The following is a 16,954-nucleotide window of genomic DNA, read 5'->3' on the forward strand; positions in this document are numbered from 1 at the left end:
GGTCCTGGAGCCCCAGCTGCTGCCAGCAGCCTGCCCTGCACAAAATGCCTCAGATCTGCATCCAGCACAGCAGGAAAGCCCTCCGGGGGGAGATTTCACGCCATCCTACTGTTTTGGATTAGACCCCAGCTGCCTCCTGAGCTGTTTAAATTTACGGGGCTGAGAAGCAAACTTTCCACCCAGGCAGGGGCTCACCCAGACGAGGGGCTGAGCAGAGAGCACTGGGTTCAACGTCCCTCCGAAAACAGCCAAGGGCCCATTACAGATTTGATTCCAGGCAGCATCAATCAGAAAATGACCCTCTAGTTATCAACTGCCCTTCAGTTTACTCTCCTTCGCATCCTGGATGCCCAGAAACACATTGGAAATGCACATTGCCCATGGAAAAATGCCTTGTTGTGGTAAATGATCCCAAACCAACATCCGTGCACCACCGCCCAGGAACCGAGGTGGAACCCTTTGCATTTAGCCCTGCCTGGGTTTCATTTAAGATTTTTCTGCCTCCCAGCAGAGAAATCCATCAAGAGTCCATGTTACAGTGAGAAAACCTCACAGCTTTGCATGGGAACCTGCGGGTCCCGCACAGGAAACAGCCATAGTGCAGGGGGTTTTCAGCACTTCAATATTTTCTGTTAGTGAAATGGGAATGAACAAGGATCTTTTCTCCCAGTCTATTAATTTTGTTAAGGTTAGGGTTGCTTCTTTTTCCCTTACAGACACTGGCTGTTGGAGATGAAGAGCTACTGGTGGCACCTCTTTGCAGAATGTGTCCATGGGCCTGGCACTCTCCGGCTCTCAGCAGGGAGCTAGAAAGACCCAGGGACAGGGACATTCTCAGATATTGGTGCCATTTTTCCATCATAGCAAACCAACCCATGAAGGGGCCTTTCCATCCCAACCACATCCACCTCTGAAACCAGTTTCTCCATTTCTCCCAATTTCCCCAATCACCCCATTAACCTCTACCTGCCAGCCCAGCAGCATTTTATCCCTACCTGGAGTGCCAGTATCTGCAGAAAGGCAGACACACACCATCGCTGAGCTCAGCCAGGGGCTAAGGATCAGGGGGAGCACCCTGGGGAAGGCAGATTCGCCTCAGCATTCACCCTGCACCCACACCACCACCACGGGCTCCCACTGAACATCTTCTCTCCAGCAGAACCTCTCCACACGTAACATTCATTTCTAGCGCAGCCCAGTTGTCTGAGGGGAAAATTCCCAGGGACAGGAGGATGTAGATAGGCCAAGAAAGTAGCCAGCTCCAAAACAGGATTAGACATTTCTGTGGATGTCAAGAACGGCTAGAGTACAATTAACAATAACCATCTTGGCCAAGATAGAAACAGAGTGCTGCAGGACTCCCAGCAATACCCATCCGCTGGAGACTAAGATGAGCGTCTCCCCTGTCTCTGCACGTGACGTGTCTCTTCCACTGTCCCTTCAGGGAAGGTCCCTGTGGGACTCCGGCTCTGTCCCAGCCAAGAAGCTGCAGAGAGCAGAGCAGGGAAGGGGCTGGCCGGGCAGGGGGAGCCGGGATGGGACAAGGGAATACCCACAGAGTGTGCCCTTCCCTTTGGATTTGTATCTTGGGAAACTCAAAAGTTGAAAGCAAAGAGGCAAAGGTGCCTCCGCACCCATGTCATTTATTCTAGCAGCCTCATTGGAGATCCCATGATTTCTGGCACAATCTCACAACTATTCCATCAGTATTCACTCCACACTTGTGATGCTTTAGCAGGGAAAGGGGGGTGCATCTCCACCACCCCACAGCTGCCACACAGTCACCAACCTCGACGGCTCCGGCCCTGAGGGAGTGCAGCCGGAACCGCAGTGCTCCACAGGCATCTTCCCCAAATTGCTCCCATGTGGGTGCCCCGGCTCCAGCAGCCACCCGGAGCCCTAAGTGCTTCCAGGCTGGAGAAGCCCCGGCTGCTGCTTGGCGTCACTCACACCGGGGAATGGGAGCCAGCGTCTCCCTGCTGCCTGCGCAAGCACACCGCAGATGTCCCAGAGGGAACATTACAGCCTTCAGTTACCCAATTAAAAACGTGTTTGAGGGGATTTGATTATTCAGTTTGACAGAGGGAAGAAAACCCTCTGGGTCCTGGCAGCAGCAAGGATTTATGAGCTGAGGCTTTGCTTCAGGTCGCTCTGCCTGATCATGATATGTAGCAAAGGAGGGGGAAAAAAAGAAAAAAAAAGGGAATGATGGTGTCTGCATTCCTGCTGCTTGAATCAGACGTCTTTCCTGGCAGCTCCAGTCCCCGCTGCCTCCAGGGAAGGTGCAGCCGAGGGCAAGATGCTCTGGAGCAGGTCTCCTGCACCAGGGACGGCCATGACATCCCAGAGAGCTACTTCCTAAACCAGCTCCACTCTCCCACCCCTCTCTCCCAGGCAGGGGGTGTAAATGCTTCCTCATCACTTGCAAACACCTCCTAGTGACCCAGTGAACACTTTCACCCCAGTTTGCTGACGGGCAGAATCTGCCTTTTTTCCGTTCCAGGGTGAACACAGGCCTGGCATTATCCCTGCTGTCAGCGGGGGATCCCTGCTCCTTGGGCACCCCTCGGCTCCCCCACCGCTTCCTCTCCATGTAAAAGCATCACCCTCAGGTTGGGAAATGAGGGAAGACAAATCTCACAGCTGTCTGCCTTACTGCAGCGTGTGAACAGCATCCAGAAACATCTCCAGACAAGATGATTACTAACAAGGGATTTGGGATCACGTATATTTACTGCCACAGCAGTGAATGGGGAGACATGTGGCCACCAAACCGCAGTGTGGGCTCAGAGGAAGCCAGCCCGGGGCTGAGCATCTCCCTCAGGGCTCCGGGAGCATCCTCCTGCTCACCTTCCTCACCTGCTTCAGGCCACGGTCAAGGACAAGATGCCAAGTTAACTGAGCTCCCACCTCTTCCTCGCTCACCTTCCTGCATAGCACTAAAGTGTCTGGTGTTTCTCTTTAAGGCAATATTAAAACAAAAGGAGAAAAAGTTATAAGTTATTTCAAAGGTCTTTGATTCAAAAACATTCAAACCAAATTTACACACCAAAGCCATAAATGTTCCTTTTATTGCACACACAAAGTAACCCTCTGCAATATGATTCCTCTAAATTTATGGTTCTTCCAGAGCTATTAATTCAGCCCAGGTCTTTTCTTCTTTTTTTTCTTTTTTTTTTTTTTTTCCACCTTAACTCGAATAATTCATAAATACTTCACGCTGGAGTGTACTTTATGAGCATTATTATGATCACTTGAATGTGGAAATGCCTGTGAAGTTATTACAATAGTTTTAATACACCACAGACTCCCCAACGGTACGGACAGCGAGGTATAAAGTAACTTCATCACACATCAGAGGGAAGAGCTCTCTTGAGAGGCCATTTATTTGGCCAAATAATAAGGATTCTGTAGCCCATATATGTCTCTGAAATGAGTCAATGACAATGTCTGGGGCGAGTTTTAGTTTGCCGCGCCCCAGCTCAGGAGGGTTACGTGTATTGCTGGCCAGAGTGAGACATGGCTTAGGTCCACAAGCCTCCATAAGATTTTCAGACCCAAACCCAGAAAAAAAGAAGAATAAAAAAGAAAAAAGAAAAAAAGTTCAGAGGCGCATCAGCAGAGCCATCATAAACACATCTAGAAGAGTGGGTAACTTACTTGGAGTCCCCCGGGACACAGGGAAGCACAGATAAGCCAAATTGCCCTCGTCAGGAAGCAGACACTATTTTTCCTGCTATCCTTGCACACATCACAGGATGGCACATTGCTGAAAGGCAGAAATTAAGAGTCACAAGGCCGTATCCCCTCAAAGATATAGCTGAAAACCTTTGGTTTCTTTAATATAAAGAGGCAGAACACTACAGCTATTAGACTACACCTACATGGAAATAGTAACTCACCAAATTTGAATGTATTTTCCAGGGTCACTGAGCCATACGGGGCCCTTCCTCAGGGTATCTCGAGGAAGCGGCTTTGCACGTGCTTCTGGATTCTGCATTTCTCCTCCTCATTCTCCCATGTAAAATGGATCACTGGGGGCAACCACGGCCCAGAAACTGTGAAGCCAAAAATCAGGGGGAGCATGTTTGAATTCCCCAAGAGGTGCTGTAGGACGGCAACCCCTCCAGCACCCAAAAACCAGCTGCCCCGTGACCTTCCCCAAGACCACCCAGAAAGAGCTGCAAAAAGAGCCTTCAAGTCCTGCCCGCCTCTGAACCACCACCACTCCCCAGGAAATCAGTCTTTTTGTCTTGTAAAGAACTCCTACAGTAATTGCCTTCATATCTCAAAGGTGTCTTACAGCCACCGAGGTGCAAATATTTATCCATACTTGGAATTGCAGAGTGAAGCCTCACTAAGTGTTCCCAGACACTTCAGCAGTTGTTGTTTTAAGACCTGAACCATAGACACCTGGCTGGAATTAATCAGCAGATGTGAGCAGGGAGGCAGAGCAAAGCCCTTATTAACCCTTCACACATCAATGTCAAGGTCACGGGGAGTTTCGGTGGGGCAGCCGGTACCTAGATGTCAGCTGTCAACAGCTTGGGAATCCCAGAGCAAGAAATGTCTTCCACTGATCAGGGCATGAACCGGTAGCAAAATCTATCACGCTCCTGTCACCGCTTGAAGACTTGCTGCATTGAGGCACTCGCTCGTGAATAGCGGCAATAATAAATGTTTATTACTAGATAATAAAACACAAGAGCAAATCACCTGCTGGACGGGCTCTGTCTAAAATCAACAGGAGTTTAAGCATCTCTTTGAGGGAGAGCATTCACTTTGCACTAGTCAGTTTCAGGGAGTTCACATCATCAACAGCTCCCCATCAAGGTCAGAAATCCAGGCCCTTCAGAAGTGATCAAGCACAGACCTGGGAAAGACCCGTAGCCTCTCCCATTCCAGCTCCTCTCCAGCACACTGGTTGATCCCTCTCCCTCAGTAGGCAATCAAACCACATTGTCCCAAGCTCAAGCCTCCAAAAAATACACAGCATCAATGACTTCTCTAAAGCCACTGTCCTGGAAGGGTCAGGACAAGGTCATGCCCGGAGGACTCTAGCCCTGGGACCCTCTATTCAAATGTCTTCACTCCCATCAGTTTCTTTCCAGGAAGGGACAAGGTTCATGAAGATAAGGACAAACATTGGCACAACATTCCTTCTCCCCTACATGGGGGAAGAAATTGGCCCACAATAAAATGCACCCTGAAATTAGAAGGTGGCTCCTCAATGACTGTGGCATCGGGTACCAGGACAAGCCCAGCTAAACCTGGCTTAATACAGAGCTAGAGCAGAGCGAGGTCCCAAGGTAGGACCCACAAACCATAACTGAACAGAAGACACTTCCTTCACAGTGTGTGCTTTTATGTTCGGCTAAACCTCCCAGCGAGACACCTGAGACAAAGCATTGTGGAGTTTATCCTAACGCTAACCCACACAAACCCCAGGTGGGGACATGGGTGGCATTGATGAACTACAGCAAGATGAGAAGAAAGACAACCTCTGCCCCGTTCTGCTGGCCCTTTTCGCTGGGAGACGTCTGGTGATGGAGAGCTCGCCTGCTTTGAAGTGGAGATGGATCCAAGAGCCAGGCAGGTGCAAAGCCTTCCTCGGCAGAAAACATGCCACAGAACTTGCCCTGCAAATCCATCATCTGCAGCTCCTTTGGGGAGGGGGATATTTCTAAGCAGATTATAAACCTCTGCATGAATTCCACCAGTCAATTGATTTGAATCATCTTCCATCCTCCCCAAAAGGCATGAGAGGGAAGATCTGTTTTCTCTGCTGTTGACCCATGACATCCTTCTGCCACTGAGCAATTCTGATCGTGGGACTTAATGCAGAACAAAAAAAACCCAACCCCATATTTTAAAACAGAGGAGAAAAACCTTCCTGGATCTGTCACTGTAGATATTAGTCCATCGCCAGCCACAGAAAGCTGCATTCTTGACTGATGTTGGGTTTTATGGCCCATTTGCTTGTTTGCTCCAATTTCTTCTCCTCAACAGCTCCAGGAACTGGCAAACTTGAGAGACTGGCTTTTTTAGGCTTGCTGGCAGGCTGGGAGCTGTTTCATACAGAGCATGAGAATGGGGCAGAATGGGGCTGAGAGGAGGATGCAGAAGAGCAAGGGTTCTGTAGGGAAAGGGAAGGTCGGAGCTTGAGTGGAAGGGAAGGTTTGGAGAGAAATTAATGAGAACAAGGGGCTGAGTTGAGAAGAGAAAGTGGGTGGGATGAAGAAAGGGTCGGTCTCAGGCATTCATCTCCCTTTTTTCCCCCTGCACCTGAGCAGGATCAGACCTTTCCTCTCATTCGGTGCTGAGATGGAAACAGCTTGGGCTTCCAGTTCATCTATAAAGCAGGTCTGAAAACCAGCCTCGCTGGTTCACAGCTCAGCCAGCAGCAGAGTCCAACATCAGCTCCCTGGAAAGGCAGCTGATGCCAAAGCAGCAGAAAATGACCCCATCAAGAAGAGTCAAAGAACCAGCCCCAGTTCAGCAAAAAAAAAAAAAAAAAAAGCAGGTCACTGGACAGCACTGTTCACACCTTGCTGTGCATTTTTGTACCCAGGAAAGGGAAGCAGGCAATCAGGGGAGGGAGGACTTGCTGCTGATCACCAGGCAGGAGGGCGTGGGTGAAATTTTCCTGTTGATGAGATGTAAACAAACCCTTGGAGCAGGTCAGGCCACGCAATGCCCTCTTATCACGAACCATTTCGCTTGGCATAAACACCAGCCCCCAGGTCAGGGCTATAATCTGTCCCAGATGCTTTTGCCCATGGGCCTGATCTAAGGCTTCAAACCTAAAGTGGGGGGAATAAAACAATCCCCACCCACTGCCTTCCTTCTCTAGCATCTCTTTTCTACCCCAAAACATATTTCCCTGGTGGAAATGGTTCCTAGAGTTTGGGGAATGGTTCCTACAGGAGGTGGCCGTGTCTCTCCTCCACACACCATCACAGCAAGTGCCGTCCGGCCCTGCAGGCAATGAAGCTTTACCCTGACGCAGAGCCTGAGAAGGGAAGGCTGGGCCAGGGGCTGCTGCCCTGATGAGCATTTTGGGAGGTAGCCATAAGCCCTCAGCCTGTCAGGGAGTTTAACCCGACCTGTCAGTCAAGGTCTCCATTTCCTAGGCTCCATCCCATCGCAAATGAGCTTGTCTCACAAAGCCCAGTCCAACATGACAAGTGTTTATACAGGACTAATGAGTGTCTCCGTCCCCAAGGACGTCTTGGATCGCTCAGATGCCGAGGTCCAGGCACACACACCATTTACCTTGCCACATGCAGGCCTGCAAAGATCCAGAGCCCTAATTCTGCCCTGCTGCAGGAAGCAGCCCGGTGTGCTTTGGGCTCTGCTTCTTCACGCACGGAACCTGCATGGGACAGGAACTGCACGTGCCTCTCTGGAGGGGATGACTGTCCCAGCAGGGAGGCTCTCAGCTCCTGCGCAAAGACCATGAACCATCCTCCCAGCCCGGGTCTCTCCAGAACTGCCCACCAGACCAGTGAGCCAGCATAGGGTGCTTGCCTTCCTGGTTTAGCCATGCAAGCCATCTCCTGAGAAAGCCCTGAGGAGAAGGACTTGGGGGTGTTGATGGGTGAGAAGCTCAACACACCCCAGCAGTGTGCGCTGGCAGCCCAGAAACCCCCCAACATCCTCAGATGCATCCCCAGCAGCGTGGCCAGCAGGGCGAGGGGGAGGGATTCTGCCCTTCTGCTCCGCTCTGGGGAGACACACCCCCCCCAGTGCTGCCAAGATCAGGAGAACATGGACCTGTTGAAGCAGAGCCAGAGGAGGCCACGGAGATGCTGCAAGGGCTGGAGCCCCTCTGCTGTGAGGACAGGCTGAGAGAGTTGGGGGGGTTCAGCCTGGAGAAGAGAAAGCTCCGGGGAGACCTTAGAGCCCCTTCCAGTCCCTAAAGCGGCTCCAGGAAAGCTGGGGAGGGACTCTTGGTCATCAGGGAGGGGAGCCATCGGACAAGGGGGAAGGGTTTGACACTGAAAGAGGGGAGATTGAGATGAGATGTGGGGGGAAATTCTTTGCTGTGGAGACCCTGGCCCAGGTTGCCCAGAGAAGCTGTGGCTGCCCCATCGCTGGAGGGGTTCAAGGCCAGGCTGGAGGGGGCTTTGAGCAACGTGGTCTGGTGGGAGGTGTCCCTGCCCAGAGCAGGGGGTGGGACTGGATGGTCTTAAGGTCCTTTCCAACCTGAACCATTCTATGATTCTATGAAAGAAAAGCACCATTTTCTCATTTAAGTGCCTTAAATTTAGCACCAGGATTTCAGTAGGAAAACGTCAGCCTCTCTTTATGCTACACCACAAATATCTTGTGCAACTCCACCTCTCCTAGGAGCCCTGGCTCTGCTGGATTTGCCTCTCTGGAGAGGTTCAGCAGCCACATGAAGCGACAGGGCCCGTCAGCAAACGGCTGCAATGCTGGGTTTGGGCCATGAATTCCTGACATCCGCCTCTGCCTACGCAGGGGCTCCTTCCAGCTGAGTCCTCAGGGCCCCGTAACCTGGCAGCCTCCTCAGAGCAGACGTGCGTTACCCCCATCCCACACAGCCTGGGCCGTGATCCACCACCTTCAGATGGGGAACCTGTGGCCAGGGAGGAACCGGCCTCTCCGCTCTCCCCCTGCACGTCTCCTCTGCCATGGTCAGAGGCTGGTGGGACCCAGGGATGCCAAGTCCTCCCACATGCCCACCTTGGTCCCAGCAATGCTGGTCAAGAAATTAGCTTCATAGGAGAGGAGGAAAGGACCCAGCATGGTCTCAGCTGGGAATCATGGTGTCTTTGGTTTCCAGAAACATTTGGGCACTTGCCTCCCGTATCCCTTGGGAGATGCATGACTTTATCAGTGCAGTCGGTGCTCACCTAAATGGATTCTTCCTTCTCCACACCCCTTTCCTCATGCCCTCCACAGCTCCTGGGATTCATGCTCACTCATGCGTCTGGACTTCACGCAGGTCTGGGCTCTGCAAGAACACGTAGCAGCACCATGTCCTGCAGAAGACAGGAGGCAGCAGCTAAGAGGAGAGGCAGAGGACTCGCTGCTGCAGAGCTTGGACACTCTGGTCCACCACAGGTCCCATCTCTTTGGACCAAATCCTCAGCAGTACCTGGTGTCCCCACACCTGAAAAGCCCTCAGGCAAAGAGGTTGGGTTGGGCAGAGATCCTCAGGGCAGCAGGAGGTTCATCACAGCACTTTGACTTATTCCACACCGGTGCCCCTGGACCAGTAACTGCAGCAGTTGTCCTATAAAAACCTCAACCAGAGAAGCTAAAGCTCCCAAGAAGAACTGGAAGACGCTGCAAGGAGAAGGTGTAGGGGTTTCCATGTGTTTATCCCACAGTCTCCAGCTCTGGTAAGGCCAAGTTGAGCTCAATGGCATCAGGCACAGGGTACGGCCATGCCCATAGAATCATTTAGGTTGGAAAGGACCTTTAAGATCATCGAGTCCAACTGTAAACCCAGCACTGCCAAGTCCACCACTAAACCATGTCCCTCAGCACCACGTCCACACATCTTTTAAATACCTTCAGAGTTGGTGACTCCACCACTTCCCTGGGCAGCCTCTTCCTTGTCAAGATTGAGCTGCCCAACACACTCCCAAGCCCCGCTCACACCCAAGAAAAGGAGAATTCAGATCCACAACTGCTGTCATTCAACAGGAATGAGTCCAATCCCATCCCACAATCCAAAGACCTACCAGATCCCAACGTCATCTCTCCTTCCCCACCTCCTCTTCTTGGATTCCTAGAGGTGAAGCCCAGACCTGTGCAAATAGCTGGTCTGTCCTTTAAAGATCAAATTAAAAAATTAGGAAGAGGAAAATTGTTTCTCTTTAGGTCAACCCAGAATGAAACCTTCCAATTTGTCACAGCAAAATATTTTTTTTCCTTAAGCGGAGACAGTGAAAATATTTTGTTCTCCCCAAAATAAAACCTTGCTCTGTTTTCAAACGCATGTTTGAAGGCACTTGTGGTCCCCAGATTTTTTAATTAAAGGCAGGCAAATTTCAAATTTGGAATGTCACAGTGCAATAAAAAGTTAAAGCGTTTAATTTCATGCATATCTTGAACAAAGCCTGCAGTTTTTCATCCCCAAAATACTCTTTTCTTTTTTTTTTTCTCACTTCAAACTTTGGTTCAAGTTGTAAATAATTTCAAAGGAACTAAAATAACTTTTATTTACCCTACAAACAAATGTTTCGTCTTAATTTCAGCCAGGCTAGCTTAAAGTGATTGGAGCCAGATTCTTCTCAGTGGTGCCCAGTAAATGGACAAGAGGCAAGGGCCAGGAGTTGAAATACAGGACATGTCCTTTAAACAGAAGAGAAATCTTACTTTTACTCTTTTTTTACTGTAAAGGTGGTCAAACTCTGGAGCAGGTTGTGCAGAGCAGTTGTAGGGTCTCCACCCATGGAGATAATCAAAACTCAACTGGACACAGCCCCGAGCAAGTCCCTCTGGCTGCTCCTGCTCTGAGCAGGGGGTTGGATTAGACGATCTCCAGAGGTGCCTTCCAGCCTCAGCCATCCCCATTATGGGCGATTTATCAGGAACTCGAAAAGGAAGTGTCCAGGCCCTGTGGTCTCCTCCCTGGGGATGCCCAGGGATATACCAACCCCCCTTAAACCACCACGAGCTGTGGCATCACCAGCCCTGAGAGTCGCACACAGTTTCATGGTATTTTCAGACTCCAGTTCCTGGGATTTTGCAACTGAGTGCTTAAAATAAAATGCACTTTTGTTACCTTCCTAAATGAAACCCCGTAACCTCTGCCTGACAGGTAAGGGGGAAAAACAGAAGGAAGAAGAAAAGAGAAATCCACAGGCGTTTAAAAGGAGCTGTCCTGAGAGCAGCCAGTCTGAACAACCCGGATATCTGCAGACTGTGCACCTCCTGCTTGGACCCTCTGGTGTCCAGTAAGGTGTAAACCCTGAAAAGCTTCTCCCAGAGTTGGGTATTCAAAATGCCCTGTGCCTACCTGGATCCTCCAGAGCTTAATAAGAGGTTTAGCTCATGCTGGAGCATTGCACACATTAGGGCACCCATTCCTTTCCTGGCCAACTCATAAGACCTTGACAGCCCCACAAGCTCGATCCCATTTTCACCTTGCACTGAAACTGGCCACCATCAGCACCCAGCATTCGTTGGGCACCATCAGCTGTGTCACCGGAATAGGCTTAATAGAAATTATTTTGGGATAATTTGGGAAATGCCCAAGTCTGTCAAAAAAGGGGTGGAAAGAAGAGTAAAAGTCTATGGATATTTGGGCTTTTGAAGAGTGCTGGGGTTGGTCATCATCTCCACCTAAAGACCTCCAAGGGGTCAGGAAACAGCAGCGTGAATGGAGAAAGAGGAGAGTATGGAAATCTCAGACACCATTCATCCCCTGGACTTCCCTCGCCGGGATGCTCTGCCAGATGCAAACCACTTGTTGTCCTGGCCATTAAGAAAGACATTTAATATGCCTTAAATTTCAACAAGGCTCCTAGAAACCCCACAGAGGTGTGTGTAAACCTTGCAAATGCACACGCACAGGAACACGCCGCAGCCCTGTGACGTGCACATCGTGGTGAGCTCTCAGCTCCAGCATCCCATCCCGTGCAGCGTTTGGGGAAGGTCTGAGTTTAGCTGCCAGTAAAGTCCCACATCCCCAGTTTGCCCAGTGAGCATCCCTTTCTCTTGCAAATGTCCTTGGGCCAGTGGCAGGACTTTTTCAATATTGGTTTTTGGAAAAAGCATCTCAGCCCGTCTTTAAAGAGCCATCAGACCTAGGCTGGGTCTAAACTTACCGTTCCTGCTTTCCCCTTGGAGAAAGTCACCGGGGTGCTGTCACCTCTCAGCCCCAGACATCTCCTGGAGCAAAGGGACCTCTACAGCCCGTTCCGTGCATCTCCTGTCGTAGCAAAAAGCGATTATTTCCCGCAGGCTGGGGGGGATCCATCGCCCTCCCGTGGCAGACTCCAAAACAGGTTTCTGGTTTTGACTTCCACCAGTTTACAAGGAACAGCCGGATTTGCTGTAATAATAATAACGTCAGCACTTTTGAACAAGCCAGTAATTTCTATCATACAGGTAGGAAAGTAATCTGGAGCCTCTGGGTTGCTGGTAACCTGCAGGACTGCAGAAAGTCCCCATCAGCACAAGTTCTCACTGCCTAAAAAGGAGCATCACGTTCAGGGAAATAAAAGGAAGGTGCTCACAAGATCGTCAGTGTCTTTCCAAAAGTGAGACACTCCGTCCTTGTCTCCCCCTTCATCTGAGGATTTGGCTCACAGATTGAAAAAAACATGCTATCAAGTAACGTAAAAACATGCTGTTCCAGGTGAGAGGAGCATGTGGAGATACAACAGGGACTGGAACCGGGTAAGAACAGCTGCTTGGGAAAACACCCAGCACCAGGAAGGACCTGATCCTGCACAACCCATTCCCTTGCCTTGCTATGGCCTCCTCCAAATCAGCAGGACTCTGCAGAAGCCAGGCTCAGCGCAGAATTCCTGGAGAATTGCAGCACTGGAAAATCAGCTTGGTGCAGCATTCACTTTATACACCCCAGCATACCTAAAGAAAATGGAATCCCAACAAAACCAGTTGGCCTGGCGAGAAGAGATGGGCTAACTCAGACCATCAGTATGTGCCCAATGAAACACCCCCGTGACCAGACTGATGGAGTTTGGAAAAAGTAGACTTGCTCCAAGCCATGGGACTGCAGCCAGTAGATGGCATTCACATGCTATTGGAGGCATATGTACTCTGTCATGTGCTAACACTGCCTTGGAAAAGACAAGAAGATCATTTTTCATATAAAAATGAAGGTAAAAGGCAAGTATTCACCTTAGCCAGAGATGACCCTGCAGACTTTGATAATTAACTTTGGAGCCGTCAAGTGTTACAGACTTCCTGGCATCTCCTCCTGTCCCCATGGATCTTCTGTCTGCTTCTAATGGAGAAATATAGAACATATATATAAAGAAATATAATGCATCCCTAAAGGATCCTAAACATGAGGAGGAACTTTTCCTGTGAGGGTGGCAGAGCACTGGAACAGGCTGCCCAGAGAGGTGGTGGAGTCTCCATCTCTGAGACATTCAAAACCCACCTGGACACGTTCTTGTGCAACCTGCTCTGGGTGGACCTGCTCTGACAGGGGGCTGGACTAGATGATCTCCAGAGGTCCCTGCCAACCCCATATCATTCTGTGATCCATAAGTATCTTGTGTATCCTGGACCACAGGGATGCCTAGAATATGAGATGTGAGTGAGGGATACCCCACCACCCCTCTGAGGTCTGACCCAGCATCTACCAGGCTGACCATGCACGTGGCTAGAAGCTGCCAGCGTTTGGCTAGCACCAACGTGTCACTTTTTTTACAGTGGCACTCACTGGACTGAGGAAATATTGTTCCTCGGCACCTCATGCTGCAGGAGCCACTCATCCCAAGAGAAAAGCCATGTCCACATGGAGCTACACCACTTGTGTTTGTAAGGGCTGGAAAGCAGCCACCTCTCTGCTGAGGAACCAAAGGTCCCTGTGCCCAACACGTGGGACGTGTGAGCACCCAGCAGGAGAAGGCTGGAATGGGTGAAGTGATGGGAGAGGGATGGTGTGTCCTCAGTGGGCAAGCAGGGACTGTGACTTTACCTGCAGCACAGCACATCAGTCCTTCTCCAGAGCCTGGAGAGCCCCAGGACCACGCTGAGACTGCGTGAGTGGGATGCAGGAGAGCCAAGACCAAGACAGGACTCCTCTTCTTACCGTAACAGGAAAAGAGGTGCAATAGGTAGACTCCTGCTTCCACCACACAGCACTCCTCCATCTCCCCACCATCTCCAAATCACCGCAGCCCCTCTCTGCCTGTTGAACAGCCCTGAAAAAAAGTATCAAATGCATCGTTAGCAGAGGGTAAGAGGAAAACCCCAGTCCCAGGCAGACTGTCCAGTCCTGCTCTGCTGTTGATATAATGACAGAGATGTCCTCTCAGACCATTTCTGCTAAGACTCAGACTTCCTTCGTTGGGGGGTCACTACTGAAGCTAGAGCTACCTGCATCTTTGTACAGCACCAAGCACGGTGGCTGCATGATGCAAACACAAGGGGGATTTTTGATAGCATGGAACAAACAATCCTGCTTCAGCAGGGGAGTTGGACTAGATGATCTTTATGGTCCCTTCCAACTCTAAAAATTCAGTGAAATTCAGTGAAATTCAGTGAACCCCACCTCTCCCAGCAGCTGGGCTGAGGCTTTGGCCTGAGCTGGAGGGAAGGCAGTTCGCTGACGCCCAAGAACCAGAAGGCAGAGATGTGAGCGCAAACCTGGAGCAGGCGAAAACCACTGCTTCTTCATTCACTTTTAGATTTGCAAAGGAATCAGCAAAGGTCTTACAGACATGCTGGAAGCGAGGAACAGCTTTCCCCAGCACAAGGAGGACGGTCTGTCGGGTCTGTCTGTACAGCCCCTGGCACCAGAGGCGAGACTGGTACCCGAGGTTTAAGTACAAATCATCTCTGCATGTGCAAGGCAAGATGAACCAATAATCCTGCATCCTACCACATGCTGAGGCCACCTTTTAGTTTCCCAGTGAATGATGCACTGTATTAAAAAGCCCTCCCCTTCCCACCCTCCCCTCCCCAGCTCCCACGCCTCCTCCAGGACCAGATGCTGCCGGATGATGGGCATCCCTTGCTCCCACTGAAAGCGGCAAGGAGACGGTGCGCTCAGCCCCTGGCAGCATCATTCATCCGGAGGAAGGGTGTAGGGAGATATTTGGTACCTCGCAGCCAATTGGAAGAGAGGTGACACTGCCAGGGGGGTGCTTCCAGCTCCTCTCTCCACCCATCCTCCGTAACACCCCCCTCCCTGTCACCACCGCCATCCTCCTCACACACAAAAGCAGCGCAATTAGCTGACTTAAGAGAGCCGAGGCTTAGCAAGCTGCAAGCGGAAAATAATAATAAAATACCTTGGAGGACAGGGAGGCAGCAGAGGAAGAAGCAGCCATGGAAGAATACAAATAACTGCCCTCAATTCCCCCCCTCCCACCCCCACCCAACGAAATCCAAATCACAAAGCAAGGACTGCTGTGAGGAAGGCCGACCTAGATGCATCCCCACACTCCTGCACTGAGAGAGACGCACACGTCTGCGTCCGGATCCAGGCGCTGGACCTCCTGAGCAGCCTGTCTCCATCGGGAGGAATGCCCGGCCGAGATACAGGCAGCATCTTCTTTGTTCCTCGTTAGCCACAAGCATCGGTGAGTACAGCATCATCTGGGCTTCCATACTGCTTGATATTAAGAAACATCAGGCTCCAGCCTGGGATTTGCTTCAGTATCTTCCCTTTCTCTTCCTCCCTCCATGATGCCTTCAGGGTGAGCAGAAAGCAGATGACAGCGGTGGGGAGGAGGGAGGGACGGTGGGGTCCCTCTGAGCCCCAAGGGATCTCCTTTGCCTGCATGTAGGGAAATCAAAAACGGAGACATGTGTGACCGTGTCATGGTCATCGCGTGCAGCCGGGCGTGGGGGTGAGGACAGAATACATAATGTGTCTGCTGGGAGGAACGGCTGGGAGACACCAGGAGGGGAGAGAGCTCTGCGATGCTCACAGACAGCTCTCTGCTCTGATTCCTGTCTCTGGCAGAGCCCGTAATAAAGACGGATGCCGGATTTACTCAGGCCTCTATGTAGCTTCATTCCCTTAAAGCAGATACACAGACAGATTTATCTCCCTCCAGATCATCGCCAGCGACGCCCTCTGTAAATACAAGCAGAAGCAGAAAAGGCCCTGGCTCTCTAGAAGAGCCTTACAGCAATGGGTCAAACTCTGCCAGATGCTGATTTCCCCGACACCAGAGGCCAGACAGAGCAGCCCCATCCACTTGGGAAATCATCTATCCTCAAAAATCCCTTATCCTAAAAAAAAATATGTTACTGCCAGTGCCTGGGTACATTTGTAGTGTAAAGGCTGAGCTCAGGAAGAACATTCAAAACTGTCCTGCAGTTGATGGGTTAATGCATGTGCCCAACATATGAGCTGATCTCACTTGAACATGTTCTATATAAGATAAGGCTTCACCCTGTCCCCTCTGGGCGCAGCATCCAGCTGAGAGCAGCATATCTGCTCCCCCTGACCAGAGCTGATCCCACAAGGGCTGGTCCCGAGCCCTTGGCCAGCCTCTGGTAGGATTTGCAGGTGCAGTCCCTGGGAAATAGATACAAAAGTCTGATTTTTGCTGGCTGGCAGCACAGGAACCTTCTAGTGAAGGCAAAGAATACACATGGACCTAAGGGCCCCTTGTGATGCTGGGGTGAGAACTAGGGGTGCAGGATCTGAATCTCTCCTGTTTGTACCAGTGCAGGAGAAAGCCCAGACTGGGACCAGCACACCCACCTTGTCTCCATTTGATGTGCTCCATTTTATTGGCATCTGCTTTGGTTTACTTGGGAGCAAAGCAGAGGCGTGAATTCTTCAGGGGTGTGGAAGGACACCCAACATCCCTGTGAAGGCCTCCTTGCCCTCCTCCCTTTCTCCCTGGGTGCGGGGACAAGCGTGGGAATGAAGCACAAACCAGGCAGCAGCAGACAGGGATTTCTCTGCAAAACCAAAGCCATTAACTTCTGCCCAGCCAGCAAAATGGAAACTGGTGCTACTGCCAAAGCAACCCAAAACCAGCCTGGGAGGAGCTTGCTCTTCCCTTCCCTTTCAGCCACATTTCATTTTCCTCAGCAGAGGTGCTTGTTTACGTCGAGATGAGTATTGCAAGAGGAGTAGCAAGGGGAAGCGGGTGGGCATCAGCCCAGATCCTCAGGGAGAAGAGCTAAGGTCACAGCAGAGCAGAGATCAACCTGTTGCTCTGATCCAGGGCCAACCTCACCTCCTCTTTTTTGTCCAAAGCACGACAAGTGGCCACAAAACCCCACGTCCTCGCCTTGTTCCTTTTGC

This window comes from Numenius arquata, chromosome 25, assembly GCF_964106895.1.
Source record: "Numenius arquata chromosome 25, bNumArq3.hap1.1, whole genome shotgun sequence".
In the NCBI taxonomy this organism is placed as follows: Eukaryota; Metazoa; Chordata; class Aves; order Charadriiformes; family Scolopacidae; genus Numenius; species Numenius arquata.